Source organism: Silene latifolia, chromosome 7 (genome assembly GCF_048544455.1).
Source record: "Silene latifolia isolate original U9 population chromosome 7, ASM4854445v1, whole genome shotgun sequence".
Classification (NCBI taxonomy): Eukaryota; Viridiplantae; Streptophyta; class Magnoliopsida; order Caryophyllales; family Caryophyllaceae; genus Silene; species Silene latifolia.
The window spans coordinates 79300009-79316209 of record NC_133532.1 but is presented as its reverse complement, the minus strand read 5'-3'; the positions used below and the strand labels follow the sequence as shown (position 1 = coordinate 79316209).

The 16201-nt window shown below is 32.7% G+C and overlaps 1 pseudogene; it reads left to right on the top strand.

Moving 5' to 3' along the window:
* The first annotated feature begins 2899 nt into the window (after positions 1 to 2899).
* On the top strand, positions 2900 to 15720 carry LOC141592322 (NADPH:adrenodoxin oxidoreductase, mitochondrial-like; annotated as a pseudogene).
* Positions 15721 to 16201: the final 481 nt, after the last annotated feature.

Here is a 16201-nt window from a genome sequence, read left to right as displayed (position 1 = left end):
GCTTTGTTGTTGTCTTTTAATTATATTTATTATAGATTGAAAGTTATTAGAGTAACCAGTTTCAAATCCTTATCTCATGTTACTCAACATCTTCCTCGGCCTGTTTTCATTCCTGGACAACTTTATGTTGCAATTTTTAATACAACAAAAATAATAGTGCTAATTTTGGTCAGTATATGGTTCTGTTTTTTTGTAACTCTAGTTTTACATTAAATATAACCAATTTGCATCTTAGTTTGTATTGTAGGATTTAACTTTATTTTTAATAGGATTTTATGTACAAGACCAACTGCATCTATCTAATTAATTTACATGTTGAGTGAATGTAAAATAATTTTTTTTTTTCGGGTCAGCGAAATATTTAATAATTTATCCCATAAATTATGATGAATTATTATAACTTAATTATATATCTTAATGGTTTTGCAATGTAATTGTATATTATATCCGTGCATTTATGCACGAGTTACACTCTAGTTAGTACTTCCTCCATTTTTCTGTTTTCCTCCCATTTCATTAAAATATTCCTCATCCTCTATCTATTAAAAGAATAGGTGATTTCTATCATTTTCCCGCCAAAAAACATATTCTCAAAAAAGAAAAGTAATGATAATTATGTTCATTCAGTAAATAAGGAAACTAACAATTACAATTTAATTCATCTATTATATTTTCATTAAAATTAATCTTATCATCAAATTATATTATTTTCCCTAAACTCTAAATTATAATATTTTAATTAAAATAAAATAAAATTGATATAAAACTATAAATTGCTAAATCTTTTAATGGTTCTATTATTAGATGTTGAGTTGACCCATATTCTATATATAACCAAAACTAAAACTTGGTGTGATTACTTTCGTGACAAAAAAAAAACTGAAAAAAAAAAATTACAAATTGAAACTCATTAGCTTTATGCTATAAAAATATTTTCATTAAAATATATTTCAACTCATTACTCAATTCTCTTAACTAATTTTCAGTTCTAGCTTTTATTTATCAAAATAAAATACAATAAGGTACCAATATTATATAACTAATTTTACAAAAATATTAAACTTTAAGTACCGTGCATATAATGCACGTGGTCTAAACTACTATATATTAGAAAAATAGGAAGAAAAGATAAAAATGGAGGGAGTATTATTTAAAGATGGATAGTGATGGAAAAAAATAAAGACAATGTGCGTAGGATTAAGTAAAATAATATGCGTAATTTAGCAATTAGGTTAAAATATGCCACAAAATTTGTAAAAAACTTGAGTTTAAACCTCTGAATTATTATTATTATTATTATTATTATTATTATTATTATTATTATTATTATTATTATTATTATTATTATTATTATTATTATTATTATTATTGATGTAGACCAGGAGTATCCCTACCAACCGCTGAAGCAATCTCCTTTGGGTACTGAAGGCAATTTAATAGTTGATCCCTCCCAAATTTGGCCATTTCATTCACAAGTCATAATTATTTAAGAAAAAAGGTGGACAAAAAATACTCAATTTGCCTTTGTAAACTCAAAACTACGGAGTATTAGACCATCTACAACAACAAAAAGACGTACCACTAAAGTTGATATTATTCCATTTTTCATTCCACAACAACAATATCATATTGTCTTTTGATAAAAAAAATTTTGTTGTTGTGGGGTGATGAATAGAAAAACAGTAACTCTCCTATAGGACCGTCCTATAGCATAGGACGGACCCAATAGAAGAGAGTAGCCCATTTAAAGAAGTTATTTCAAAACGAAATTAAAAGAAAGTGAACCCCAAAATACTCAGATCTCGTTGCAATTATAATCCTTCATCATCACATCCTCAATTCACGCCAACTCCTCCATCGTCTCTATAACCCTCGTTGTCGTCTCCACCACTCCGCTGCCTCTTCAATTCACATCCTCACCGCCTCTTCAATCCACATCTGCAAACAACTAAAGCTAGAGATGAAGATTGTTAATAGTCATCGTCACGGCTCACCGCCGACGCCGAAAACCTAGGTCTGAGTTTTCTCTTGAAAATTCCCGATTTTAAACTTAAAACTCAATATTCTAAATTTATCTATAATTTATTTTACTTGAATACTCATGTCTTTACATTAAAAACTTGAAAGTTTGAGTTGAAAGTTTTAGGTTTCAAATTACTTCCTAAAATCTCTACTATATAATTAACTCAAAATTTTAACTGGCCACATCCAAAAAATTTAATTTCATAACTCCCTATTTTAGTTTGAAAAGTTCATATAGCTTATGAAGAAAACACAAGTTTTTATTTTGTTTTTGTCTGTTACAGGTATAAAATACTGCTTTATTTTTGTCAAGTAAATTCTTTAGAAAATGATTAATTTTAATTTGAAAACTAAATGTTTTACATAAGAGATCCATGGTCTTGGGAAGTTGGAATATTTGTATGGAGTAGTATCAATGGCCGAATGACTTGAATGGCGTAGTGGGAGCCTGGGAGGGGAAACAACAAGAGTGTTTGAGAGATAAGGAGCAGATCGAAGTTGGTTTCTTTAATATTAAGATAAGATTTTATTGTCTATATATGTGATATAGGAGAGAAGAAAAGATGTGGTGGGAGCCTGAGAGGTTTAAGATCATTAAAAATTTCTTTATTGTTGTAGAAAATTTTTGAATAAAATATATCATATTGATGTAAATAGGTTGATGGCTCACGAAAAACAACAAAAACTTGTTGTTGCTGTGGATGCCCGAGTCTCAACGAGTGAGAATCCTATCTTGAATGAGTCACGTGAAAATTCATTGCTCTTGATTAATCTCTGTCGCCTGTGTCCAGTGGCGGGATTTGGTGTGAGACACGTGCCACCACGTGACCCAGAAAAAAAAAATGAAGGAAAAAGAAGGAAACGCGACATAGGGAAAGAAAGAGGACTGCGCAAAAATAAAACGGAACAAAACCTTCAGTTTTCCCCAATTACAACCACCACTCCACTAGCCACCCTACCGTCAGCCTCCTCCTCGCCGCCGGCGTGCCTTAGCCGATATTCATCCTCGACGGCGTCCGCCGTACCTGCCGCCTGCCGTCTGCCGACCTCTCTCCATTCTCCAAGGTAACTTAGTAATTTTTCTCCAAATTTCAAGCTTTATTTTTACTTAAATAAAATTCGATTATTAAGTCATGCTATAAGACTTGTTAATTTGTTATTGTTAGTTTGCAATTGTAGATTTGTGGTGTTTAGATTAGATAATTGCTTAATTATCTCATTTTTTTCTCAAACCCTAAATCACTCACTTAATTAGCAATTAATTTCGGTTATTTAGGACACTTATTTGAATATCCGTTTATGTCTTTGGTGTGGAGGCTTTCTCTCTTTGCGGTGGTTTCATTTGGTGGCATCCCGGTTATTTGTTTAATAATATGGGTATTTGGTGTATGTGTAAATTAGTTTAAATAAATGGGAAGGTAAACAATAGTAGAACTAATGCTTCAAAAATCCAGATTTTGGGACCGCATAACCCATTTTGAGACTGCCGTCAAATTTGGGACCGACTTCCCATTTTGTGACCGACTTAAGGTGGTCTCAAATTTGCGACCGCGATAAATCAGTCCCAAACAGTGCAATTTGTGACCAGTTTTTGGGACCGACCATAGGCGGTCTCAAAAGTTGAAAAGGAGTCCCAAAAACGCATTTGCGGCTGCTTTTAAAGCTTAAATCGCTTATTTCTTGTAGAGATTTATGAAATATGTTTCCTTAATGCCACCCCTTTACTCAAATCCTGGATCTGCCCCTGCCTGTTAATAGTCACTTTTAACAACCACAAATGGCGATATTTCGATCAAGAGCATGGATTTGCAGAACTTTCTCTTCACTCTCCTCCAATCCTTTGCGTGTCTGTATCGTCGGTACTGGTCCTGCCGGATTTTATACCGCTGATAAGGTTCATTCCATTCCTATTTATTGATATATTTTCTATTGGAAATTTGGAATTCCATAAAATGTGAATTTATTTTGTTTTGACATTGAATTTTGGTGGAATGTTTTAGATGCTCAAAGCTCATCAAACAGATCAAGTTGACATTTTGGATCGATTGCCCACGCCTTTTGGTTTAGTTCGATCCGGTGTCGCTCCTGATCATCCTGAAACTAAGGTTTTCGTCAATCCCTTTTTTCTTACTCCCTCCATCCCATTTTTATTTGTCCCCTTTCCCCCTTTAAAAAGTCATCCCTAAATTATTGTTCCGTTGCTTAATTTAGTAAGGAAAAAAGACGGGCATCTAATAATTCCCCTAGATAATGACTACCACGATCTCTACCGTAATAATGGTGTCTCAACTCTCTCTAATTCAAGGCATAGACTAAGTAGTTCATCACTTTTTATTGTTGCAAAATACAAAGAAGGACAATAAAATTGAAACGAAGGGAGTAATTTGGACAGTGGATTTGAATGGTAATTTTAGCAATTCGGTTGCTCAATTAGTTTACTTGAGCTGGTGGTTGAGCCAAGTGAATTTTTAACGTTTTCGGCTATTTTCAGTTTGTAGATATTTGCATTTTAAAGTTGTGGCAAATGGTAGCATATTAGTCTAAGTGGTTGAGTTTTCTGAATTGCTTATTTACCGGAAAGCTTGCAACAGATTGTGGTGAATCAGTTTACTAGGGTTGCACAAAATGAGCGTTGTATGTTCCTTGGAAACGTGAATCTCGGGTCATCTGTGTCGCTAAAGGATCTTCGAGAATTGTATCACGTGGTGAGCTTTTAGCTACATTGTGCAGTCCTACAATGCTGAGTGCACTTGTTATAATTTTTTTCATAAGGTTAAATTGGATGTTTTCTTTTGATAGGTAGTGCTTGCATATGGTGCTGAAAGTGACTGAGTTCTTGGTATTCCTGGAGAGGTAAGTTTGAAATGACTATGAAATCTCATTTTTGAGTTTTTGCATGTCTATCAGTGTTCTTGCTTCAGTATGAGATCTTTAAATTTACTCTGTTTTCGTTTTGTGGGTTGTTTACAGTAGGATTTGGAAGGGATATATTCAGCTAGGGAGTTTGTATGGTGGTATAATGGACATCCGTTGCAGGAACTTGGCTCGACTTGCAAAGTCAGATCATTTTGTTGTGCTTGGGCAGGTAAGTAGATTGAGCTTAGCCATCTGTTTATATTATAATGAAGAAAACTTCTAGTCAATCTGCGTTTGTTGAAAGTTTCTGGATTTAAATTCAAGACTCATTTTCCGAGTAAACATACAAACATATACACCATTACATGCGTAAAGAAGTGTACTTTTAACTTTATTGCTTGCAAGGGTCTCTTGCTATGGTTTTGAAATCATCTATTATGGTGAATTAATGCCTAGTACACTTGATGCTGCTTATTTTCAAGTGACTTGGTATTCATTTCCTTCCTTCTTATAAGTGGTAAAAGATATGTGACCTGGAGTTTTAATCACACGCGTCTTTTTATTTTTTTCTGTTTGTTTTCTATCTTTGAGGCTGAGGCAAGGATCGATTTTAATTCTCTAGTTATTGATGATTATTGCCCGTATGAATTGGGAATAATTACTATAACTTGTTAGTGAAAGCAGAAATTCAATTATCTTAACCGTGTGTGAGGTTATCAAAAACCATCCCACCATGAAGGCATGAACTATTGTTTGTCCTAAGCTAATACTTAAAATGGTTTAGCCGTTCCTTTGACACTTCTTTTACTATGAACATTGGTCCATGTTGCTTTTACAATGCCAGATTACATTGGCTCTCATAAATATGCTCTATAATACCGGTTTACCTAGTACCTTGCATTTTAATTCCACCTTCATCTGCAACTTTTGTAGTATCTTTGTTTTACTATTAAAATGTGTCATCCTTAGCCAATCTACTCTACATGGCTTATACATTCAGATTCTTCCCGGTCTAGCTTTAGACATAGGTAAGATTTGTCTTACAGTCTAACCTTAGATTTACAAAAGCATGCTTAGAGCATCCGCAAAGGTGAGGTTCCCCATATTTTCTCTTTCATTTTCTTATTCGTCCATCTCATTTTCCACTAACTTTTCCATTTACCCTCTCCAATTCATATCTACATCTATGCAACAATGGGGTTCCCCAACACACACCCAAATATATGGGAATCTCCCCAAAAGAACACAAATTATCCTTATTTTTTTTAGGAACCTCCTCTACAAATGGTGGAGCCTTTAATTAAGGGGAAGTGTGTGCAATAATGAGGCTCCCCATTTGAGGAGAGAGAGGACATATAAGGAGGCACCTCCCCACCTTTGCGGATGCTCTTAGCGCCCTTAAGCCCAAGGCTCAGTGAGGCACGAGCAAACACCTCGGTGCATCCTCTAGATAAGGTGCAACTAGTTAGGCGCACTACTATGCAATTTCTATATATGTTCTTTTCCTATACTTCCATTGAATATTATCTTTCATTGCCACATTTTCCTAGCTTCTACTCCTTTACATGTAAGCTCTCTTTAGATTCCAAACAATGGTATTGTTGCACACAATATGCTGATGATTGTATTTTGGCTAGAGTTATGTTTAGTTAAATAGAATTAGGATGATTTAAGGCCCTCTTAAAGAACATAATAGTGGCGGTCGGTTGTAAATACTAGGACCGATAAGTATAATCTTCTCATTTTGGCACGGGTTATTTTGCCTAAAGGGAAGAGGAAACTTTTGTGGATCGCCCCAAAATGGAAAGGCGAAATTATGATGGAAAGGAGAAAGATTATGATGAGACACAAGGAGTGCAAGTGTACAATCTAAGTCCCCATTTTCTGTTGAGTTTAGATATATTTTGCTAAAGTAAGTTATGGTATTCAACTTATTGTTTTGGAACAGGGTATCTTGTCTACCCGGTGTGCTTGAACTAGTTTCATTTTAGCAATTATTTTATTATTTTCAGGGCAATGTAGCACTTGATGTCGCTAGAATACTTTTAAGGCCTATAGAAGAACTGGCAAGCACTGATATTGCTGCTCATGCATTTACTGCTTTGCAAAGGAGCTCAATAAGGCGTGTTAGTGAATTACCCGCTGGCATAAAGGATCGCCAATTTGCTTTCTTGCTCACTTGTCTCGGTATATTCTCAGAAAAGTCTATTTGGTTGGAAGGCGTGGACCAGTACAAGCTGCCTGTACTGCAAAAGAATTGCGCGAAATATTAGGTAACTTTGCGTCTTTTGTTAGTTTTTTTGTTGAATGTTAATGTTCATTGGCAGTTATTGGATGGTGGAAACTTTCTGCTTGCAAGTAGAAGGTTATGGCCGTAGCCTGCTTCTTGTACTATTTTCTTCCTCACCATATGAAAGAAAAAAGAGTTTCCCTAGTGTATCCACACAATTCTTTATGACCAAACGACATAGCATCATCATATACTTTTCCTTGAAGTTTGAAGTCTAGCTATCTAAAAAAGGCACCCTCTTTTTTCTTCGTCCCCTCTCCTATATCACTTTAGCTTGGCTTATATGAAATAATTTCTGTGTCCAGGGCTTAAGGATGTGTACATTAACATTCAAGAATCTGATCTTAAGAAAACACCAATAGATGAGGTACTACCCTTTGATGCCAACCTGATTCTTTCAAATATTGCTTTCATGCTGGCTGTAGTAACTCTCTTGTTAGTTATTACTTGTTTCTGACCAGACAGCTTATGTTGTTTTCTCATCTCTGAAAAGGAAGAAATGAAGAACAGTAGATTCGAGAAAAGGGTATATGAGTTGCTATGCAAGGCGGCGGGTTCAAGGCACCAAGTCCCGTCCTAGTCCTGGTCAACGTGAGCTCCACTTTGTTTTTTTCAGCGACTGACGTGATTTTTGGATTCAAAGCGAGGCAGGGTCATGTAAGAGCTGCTCGCTTTGAGAAGACAACCCTTAAAGGTGGTTCCCTATTAGTTAAAAGTAATATGACTAACTTGAGGTCGGTTCCTGTTTATGATCACCCTATTTGTTAAAAGTAATACGACTAACTTGAGGTCTTCTTGCTGAGTACTGACTTTTATTACTAGACTTTGTGCAATCAACATATGGTGATGTTAGTTGGCTGTCAAATGTTGCAATGTGAATCATGTCTATTTTTTTTTTTTTTTTTACTTTGGAGGGAAGTGAGATGTGTTTTTTTTTTTCTTTTAAAAGAAGCGAACCTTGATTTTATCTCAAGTATTTTATTTTTAAGCTCTATATGAATCTAAAGTTTATTTTTTCTGATTATGTATTTCAATTTAAATTTTGCAGTTGACTTGGATAAACAAGTTGCGGTAGGCACTGGACAATTTGAGGATCTTAAATGCGGGTATGAACTTTGTGAACCTTTAATCCTTGCCTGGGTTTGTTATTCTACCTATGCTTTTGTAGATTTCATAGTTGCTTCTCAGTTTTGCACGTCTTTTCTTGAGCTAACTGCACTTTTCGTTTTTACTTCATTTAGCAAGATTGGATGTTCTTGTTCAAAGGCCTACTTTTGACTTTCAGAGACTAACAATGTTTAGTAACTCTTTGAGAGCCTGCTGACAGTAAAATTCCACTAGCTGGTGCTGAGTACTGAAGCACAATTTGTCGTGGCATGCTGCACTTTTAATAATCAAGCAAATTTGAGTCTTGAAGGATAAATAGATGTGCATTGCTGCTTTTGATTATTTGTTGTATATTCGTCCATTATTGTGGTTTACAAACACTAAGTAATGTGGTCATTCAACCGTCTTGGTCTGTATCTTCATACTCCCTCCAAGTCTCTCATTTGTTCCCTCTTTACTTTTCCATTCGTGTCACCTTTTGTTCTGTCTTTCCTTTTTTGGATGTGGTTGTGTGGTCTAAATTCAATTGCATGTGGGGTAGTGTGTTTTGTGTGGTCCATATTCATTTCCTTAATTCTTGTGTACAAAAGAAAAGGGAACAAATGAGAGACTTGGAGAGAGTATTATAATAGGTTAGTATCTTAGTTTATTGGATGTTCTAGCAATTTCCTGTCTCATTGTTCGTGCAAACTGATTTTGTTCTCTTCAATATTTATCTAGTTAATGCTAGTTTTTTGTTTTCTTCTATACCCTTCTTCACTGAACCAGAATATTTTGTTTCTGCAATTTAATCATATAAAATAGGGTTTTTTTTGTCAGGGAGTACTTAACATTTAGGGTCGTTTGCACCAAGGTACCTAACATTTTTTTTTGCCCAGAAGTACCTAATATTGTTTTTATTGTCGCATGGCACCAAAGGCACTTTGACGTTAAAAAAAGTCAAACTCCGTCACTTGACTAATGAAGCTTTTTAATTAATTGTTACATTCCTCCTTTTTCCCTCTCTTTTCTACATTTCCTTCCAAAAACCAATTTACTTAAGCTCTTCTCTTATCCACTCACTTTCATCCTCCCTAGCTCCATTCTCCATAGCCAATGTCATCAACTTCCAATTAGTAGCCCCCTCTTCCCAAAACCAATCAATCATCATCAACCACCTCCGTCCACAATCAATCTATCATGACTTAGGTTGATTAGGAGGAGATGATGGGTTGACTATGGAGGTGAAGATGAAGTTGGAGGTTTTGGAGGAGTGGTGTTGATTAGGAGGTAATGTGGTTGTGGGGGGTGGATGTTGGGTTGATTCGGAGGGTAAGAAGTTGTTGGAGGTGAAAGTGAAGAAGAAAATTGGGTTATGTTGAGTAAGAGGAGATATGGATGTTGGATTGGAGGTGGAGTTGGAGAAGAGGAGATCATGTTTAATGAGTATTTAGTTTGAAATAAGTTATTAAAGAGGGAAATTAGAATACTTGGGGTTACATCATATTATTTTCCTTCAAGTCAAGACGAAATATTGATCTTTTTTTACGGAAAAATTCAGTTGATACTAGCTAACAACCAAAACATAAATATTAGGTACTTCTGGGCAAAAAAAAAATGTTAGGTACCTTGGTGCAAATGACTCTAAATGTTAGATACTTCCTGACAAAAAACCCTACAAAATAAAAAAATTAGAGTTTAGGAAGAATAATTATGAGTTTATTTGATTGTACTTCTGGGCCTCTGGCATACTTGTAATTACTGATTGTTTTGCCTTTTGTTCAGCTTGGTGCTAAAGAGTATTGGCTATAAATCCGTGCCAGTTGATGGATTAGCTTTCGACCAACACAGAGGTAAGCAGAGGGCATTTAGTATGACCAAAGATGTAGATATAATTTGTAAATGCACTTGTTTCTAATCTTGTTCATTTTTTTAAAAGATGTTGAACTTGCTCTTAAATGCCATTTGGTTGACCTTTGTGGGTTGTAGAATTGAACAACCATTCAAGAGTAAACGTCTTGCTAAGCTATCTCCTTTGAAGGCCTTTCAGTTTCTTTCATTTAAGATATTCACCCATATTAAATAATTTTTGATTGGTTATAATGTTCACTAGCGACTCACAACTCACAAGTGCTATACTAACCTTATATTGTAGCTACATGCCTGTTGTCAAGACCAAACCGTTCACTTTGGGTCTCTGGAAAAACCTGTGTGTTAGCACAAGGGTAAGACTGAGTATATCCAACTGCTCCTATCCCGCAATTTGTGGGAGTTCTTGAAGAGCACTAGGGTAATGTTGTTGTTGTGTGGAACAAAACTACACCTCTTAAATTTTCTCATTATTTCTTGTTTCCAGGTATTGTTCCAAACATAAGAGGGCGGGTTTTGAAGAATACTTCGGGTGATTGTTTGTTGCTGGAAGAGGGTTTGTATGTCTGTGGGTGGTTGAAAAGAGGACCAACAGGGATTGTAGCAACAAATCTCTACTGTGCTGAGGAAACTGTGAGTCATTGGTTCTGCTTAACGTTTATGCTAGATTTTCTCGGCAAGTGCTTCATTTGTCCATGAATAGACTTTTCATTTTCTTTTCACTATAATTAAGGACCGTATAAGATGAGGATGAGATTGCATGTTGAGTAAAGATGTGGGTTTTCATACCATAATGACTGCAAACAATTTACAGAAAAAGAAATATTTCAAATGAGAAGTTTAGTCAGACACCCAAAAGGAAACAAGGAAGTTTATTCATGTATAGAGAGAGTAGATGTTTTAAACTCCTAACTAGTTTTGGAGCCCGTGAAAATCACAGGATCGTTAATAATTGACTGTGTTTACGTGTTTAATTTGTGAATAACTTATATGGAGCAGCCCCCTTCTCTCAATCATTTGTTTAATTTTAATTAAAAAACCACTCACAAATAATAATAAAAAAAAGGTAAATAAATGAACACGACTGACGGAGCGGTATTTTAAAACAAAAGTTTAATACACTCCAAATTTTTGGTTCGGGATGATACGCAAACCAAAATGTGAATAGCTTGGTTGTTTTGAAGTGAGGACACAATCCGTCAAATTGAATTTTCGGGTACTTCTGGTCTTTTGGACAATCTTGACGCCATAAAAGTATTGGAACATGATTTTGTGCTCCATTGTCGTCCCCTGTTTTCAAAGAATTCAAAAATATGAGTACAAGTTTAATAAAACAAAACATTAAAAGAAGTCACCCTTCCATATATGAACAAATTGCATTGAAATTTATACATATGCAGTTAAAAACCTCATAATTTCAAAATATATAGCGTGATTACTTTTCATTCATTGTCCTTTATTTCTCTACGAAAATATAACCTTCTTATTACTTCACTTATAGTAAGTACACATATAGATATAGAATTTAAATAAATACTCCCGTCAGAATCCTAAAACTCGTACAATATGGATAATTATGCTAGTCTAGTAAAAATATTCTTATTGGGTATGCAAAATAATTACGCGAAATTCAAAGCACATCCATTTTAGGATCGCATTAACATATACATACCTCCTACAATAACATCATTAATTAAATTAGGGATATTCTCTCGTGTACCCCTCAACTTTTTCATTTTCTATGATATACCCCTCTTTTTATGCAAAAAAACTTTGACCGTCAATAACTCTTGGTTACAAGTTCAGAATACGATAAACTTTTTTTCCAAATTGACCGTCTTTAAGAGGTCTTCTGTTTGAAAAAAAATTCACCGATGTCTCAACTCGTAGTCGGGAACTATGGTCGGTCAAAGTTAATTCGTTAAAAAATGTTTGACCAACCATAACTACCGACTAAGAGTTCAAAAAGCGGTGAATTTTTTTTTCAAATTGAAGGCCTTGACGAGATAATTGGTTTGGAAAAAAAATTACCGTTTTCTAAACTCATAATAGAGAATTATTGTCGGTCAAAGTTTTTTTGCGAAAAACGAGGGGTACACCATAGAAAACGAAAAAGTTCAGGGGTACACGAGAGAATATCCCATTAAATTATCAAGTTAATTAATTGAATTGACACATTCAATTAAGACTATTAAATATAAATACATGAACAAAAAGAAAAGGAAAAAGGAGACACAAAATTCCGATAAAATACTCTAAATTACAGAGAGAACAAAAGTAAGGACGAGTAATGTTGGTTTGGACAACTCGGTATCAAATAAGACAATATGAATTGGTATTTTGATGAGATTTTATAGAAAGAAAACCAATGACTCTCAATTTTCTCGTTTGAGTTGCTAATGATTCTTTAATTGCCTGTTTAATTAATGGTTCTTCAATTGGTTCTTTAATTAGTGATTCTTCAATTGTCTCTTTATTATTTAACCATTGTTTTGACCGACTTAAAGATTATAAAATATGAATGGTTTTCTTCACCAACAAAAATTGCAACTTGCCTCTTTATTGCTTGAATGGGGATATTGTTTTTATTATCGTTTTGGTGCATTTTAAAGTACCTGGCTCTATGTTTATCTTGCAAATAAATGGTCCTGAACTTTTATGTGAGCAACTTTAACAACTATTCCGAATAATTCCAAGGAAAGGTTACATATATTTAAAATATCACATTTTGGGTTATAATAATATACTCCGTAGTATATATAAAATTAGATTTGGGACAAAAAGTAAGAGAGTAAAGTAAGGATCAAAACTTTATTGGTGAACTCTAATAATTATTATTAGTAATATAACATGAGCAAAACTAATTACACATTTCTCGGAATCACGCAATAAATAGAGATTTATTCATATACGATTCTAAACATAGCTTCTTCATATTCGAGCATTCATCATAAATTATAATCAACAATACTATTATACTTCATACGAAATATTAGCCTTTCCAAATTCAGGAGAAAATAAAATATAAATAAATCATTCAAAAAAAATATTTATCCAAAAAATATTGTGAGTTACATAATAGTATATTTGATGGAAAACAAAAAAAATAATTTACAGGCTTGAAAGCATTGGAATTGGAACAATGAATTGGATAATAAGAATCGGTTTCTAACTAATTACTATTTATGCATATTATAACACTATGATAAGATCAAATTGACATATGTGTATCATACTTTAACAATTTGGCTAAGTAATTTGATTTGTAACCTGTTTGACAAAATAAAAATAGAACATAAGTGTTACAAAGGAGACTAAAGTGTAGGAAAGAGTGAAGGACAATAATGTAACAACATGTCAACAATTTATTAAAGATTTTTGCTACCATTTGATATTTCAAATACACCATTGTAGAAAAAAGAAAAACCGACAAAAATGAAAGAGTCATCTAAACCAAGAAAAAAAATTTGTAAAGAAGATCCATAACCATTATTTCGAATCTCGTACATTGTTACTGATATGTGAGTATGTCATCCTCTTATATTATTAATACAAACACAAAAAAAATAACTAATAAAATTCTAATTAATTCAAAACATAATAAAAATAAAAAGTAAAACAATTAATTTAGTTCTGATTGTATAGTTTACCTACCAATTTTTTGAATAAAGTTGAAAATTCATTCTCCTGCAATATTAATATAAACAAAAAAAAAATAACTAATAAGATTCTAATTAATTCAAAACATAATAAAAATAAAAAGCGATATAATTAATTTAGTTCTTTAGCTATACCTTACCTACCGATTTTTTTAATAAAGTTGGAAATTCATTCTCCTGCAATATTAATACAAACACAAAAAATAATAACAAATTAATACAAAACATAAGAAAAATAAAAAACGAAACAATTAGTCTACTTTCTATGTATACTTTAGGTGCTATTTTTTTGAATACAATTGAAAATTAGGGTGAACATAATTGTTATATATATGAAAAATTCTATTACAAATTCTCTCAAAATTTTATGAATGAAAGAAAAATAAAAAATATGGTACATAAATACGTAGTATATATAGTAATAATGAAAGGAAAGTTAAAAGGTCATTTCCTTAAATAAAGAAAATAATGGTTAATAAATAAGGTAAATAAATAACAAAAATTATAAGAGGAGATTAATGGTTTACAATTTTTTTTCTTTCTTTTTTGTGTTTATACCTTATATTTTTTAAATTTATTTACCTTATATTTCTTAATTTTCTTAAATTGGTAATCCATATCACTTTTTTTACCATATCACATTAAAAGTTGCCACGTTACAATTAAACTTACAATGTAACATTTTTTAGGTTAGCCTTTTAATAAGATTTTATAGATAGAAACTATTATAGGTTTTATAGGTTTTATAGCCATTATATAACCATAAATTCCAATATTTTAATTTATTTTGTGGTATTATTTAATTAGATAATTGATTGTCGAGAAACTCAAGAGGTGAATTAAATAGGAAAAAATGTTAATAAAAATTATGGGTGTTAACTGTTAAGTAATATAAAGAGTTTTAATCAATTTATTAACATATTATATTATAAAATTTAATTAAATAGGAAAAACTTTTATTTAATTTGGTGGGTGTTAAGTATTATGAAGAGTTTTAATCAATTTATTACCATGTTTAATTAAAAAAATGAATTAAATAGGAAAAAATGTTAATAAAATGGTGGGTGGTAAGTAATATGAAGAGTTTTAATTAATAAGTTTTAATTAATTTATTAACATGTTTTATTACAAATATTTCAATTAAAATTTCAATTTTATTTATAAATTATAAATTTTATTAACATGTTTTATCACAAAAGTTTCAATTAAAATGTCAATATTAATTATAAATTATGAAATTTTGATGTAAGTTTCTAAGGGTTACATAAATTTTAAAAAATAATATATTTAATATAAAAAAATCATTTAAGAATATAGATAATATCTTTTAATATTATAGATAAGTGAATTAAATTAATTTATAGATAAATAAATTAAATTAATGCCATGTAATAATAAATTAATGCCGGTTGACGAAATGAGCGGAAAAAGAGGGATTGTCGTTGTCGGTAGCAATAATGATGATAAAAGACGGGGTAATTGGGTATGAATGTGTGTGTGACATTTGGGTTATGCGGCTGACGTGAGTTTCAAATGTCTGCGTGGCTTTTTTTATCCTACGTGGCATTGTTTACGTGGATTTAATTGGTCATTTTAGGGTAGCCTTTTAATAATATTTATAGATGTGGTACAAAAGCTTTGTTATTTTTGTTGCTGCATGTTTTTCATCTGTTTTTTTTTCCATGAGATTCACGCTATAAGACACAGGTTGGCATAACAGAAGACCTTGAAAGTGGGCCACTTGCATCAGTTTCAAGCTCACCAAAAGCAGAAAGGGAGGGGCTTCTCCAATTGTTAGATGGTCGTAATGTCAGAGTGCTACCATTCAATGCCTGGGAAAAGATCGACTCTGAAGAAAAGAGGCAAGGAAGTCTTAAACATAAACCCAGGGAGAAGTTGGCTTCTTGGCAAGAGTTGCTGACTGTTGGGTCAAAATAGATTTTGCCTGATTACTTTTGATACAAGGAATCCAGATTAATAGAAGAATTTGCATGGAAAATACTCATATACTTGGTGCACTACTCACAGGAAATGTCCGTTTTACTTCTTATTTTTAAAAAGGGAGCCACAACCCCTAAGAGCAGTTTTCAACAAGGCTTCTTCACACCAGGTCATGAGTATCATTACTCAACGACTATTAGCTAGCCAGTATGCTGACATTTGTAACGAGAATTATTGGTTGGTACTTAACAAAGTTACAAGTTACGATACAATCATACAAGTGTATTACTTCGTATGTACTTTGTCCGGAATTTTGTACGTTCCTATATAATTTCATTTTTTGTTAAATAAAATAGAAGTGACTATAGAATGGCATCAAAATTCTTATTGTTAAATCCCTTATTGCATCTTGAATCCGTTCTCTTTCATTTTCAACAGTCAAATTTTCCTACTGTGTCTGCTGATTGTATTTGGTGGC